Source organism: Pieris brassicae, chromosome 1 (assembly GCF_905147105.1).
Source record: "Pieris brassicae chromosome 1, ilPieBrab1.1, whole genome shotgun sequence".
Lineage (NCBI taxonomy): Eukaryota > Metazoa > Arthropoda > Insecta > Lepidoptera > Pieridae > Pieris > Pieris brassicae.
In genome coordinates this window covers 15,765,749-15,767,176 of record NC_059665.1, presented here as the reverse complement: position 1 = coordinate 15,767,176, position 1,428 = coordinate 15,765,749, and the positions used below count along the sequence as shown (strand labels likewise).

General features: G+C 31.9%; 1 long non-coding RNA gene across 1 annotated transcript; it reads right to left on the bottom strand.

Moving 5' to 3' along the window:
- LOC123706742 lies at positions 1-890 on the bottom strand. Its single transcript, XR_006753421.1, has 2 exons — positions 767-890; positions 1-156 (listed from the first exon to the last, which is right to left on the bottom strand). It is a non-coding gene; the product is annotated as an uncharacterized LOC123706742 (long non-coding RNA).
- Positions 891-1,428: the final 538 nt, after the last annotated feature.

Sequence of the window (1,428 nt, the reverse complement as noted above, 5' to 3'; positions counted from 1 at the left end):
TAGTTTAAAGCTTTTTATTTGGCCAATAATAGTACAGGAAATGCTTAGTTTAACTACTGCTTCTGGGACAAGTCCACATTTTTTTCGTTTTATTAACTTTTTGGATATAACACTGCCACCGCACTTCGGATTTCACTTATACATATGAAGTTAACGCTGAATGTAATGAAAAGAAAGATATATAATTAGTCAGGCCAGAAGTTGTTACGAATGAAAATGCATTATTTTTTTCACTTTTTAATTATTTTGAATTTGGAACACGTATATTATTTTAAAAACTTTTGATTTTCCGCAATTTCACATAATGTTTCGTGTTCATTATCAAATTACAATATGGGATGTGGTGTTAAAGAGAATAGGATTGCGGAAAATAGATTGATCGCCCTGCACAAAGTGGGTATGGAGCCTGGAATATTTCCCTGGAAACAGTGCGTGCAAATCCATTGATTTGTTACCACACATATTAAACGTCTGTATAAAAGCCTGCCTATAAAAGTCAATCAAATAAAATATTGTTTTATTTTTTGCTGAGACTTTAATAAATATGTAGGTATAAATTATAATGATATTACATTACTTTTTTTAAAAAATGCATTTCCATTTGTATCAGAACTTATGGCTGGACTAGGTATACTGGCGTTAGTTAATACAGTATATGTCTTGATTACTTTCCAAAAATTTCTATTTCCACACACGATGTTTAAAACATACAGAAGTTAGCCTTCCTACTCATTACTCTTAAACATATACCAGTTTCTCTACTCACCAAATTTTTTAAATCTCATTTTAAAACTGTGCCTATTACATATACTGAAGAACGCTTACTCATAAATACAATAGGCTACTCGTTCAGTAGATCAATACAACCCACATGTTCGATTTGAATAGTCTCATTGCATATAACAGATAAGCGTAATCCCAGCCGTTGTATAACGAATTTTCCAATTATAGAGGCGTATTGTCGGTATAAGGTGGACTTCATAATGCCTTGTCAATTTGTTGCGACAGATAGATTGCATAAAATACATCATTTGTGATCATCGGTCAGTTGTTCAGTACGAGTTTTGATCTTACATTATTTTTGTAATATGAACGATAAAAGTGTAAATAAATACTCAAGCACTAATCATGACACTATCTATACGCTGTAACTATCAGTTAATATCTTAAAATGATTAATCGTAAACATATACAGATTAAACCATTAGGCACTTTACCTAATACATGTGATTGAAGTAAACTAGCGAGCTTCCCGCAAGATGGCGGTTGCGTCACTAATGGCATAATAACAAAGATTACGCGCCACTAGGGATCCGTGTCAACGCCTGTGAATATTCGGCATCTAGTGATGTGAATATATATAAAATATATAAATAAATAGCCAAATTGTTAACAAAGAAATGTGTTAATTATACAAGCTTTTTACAA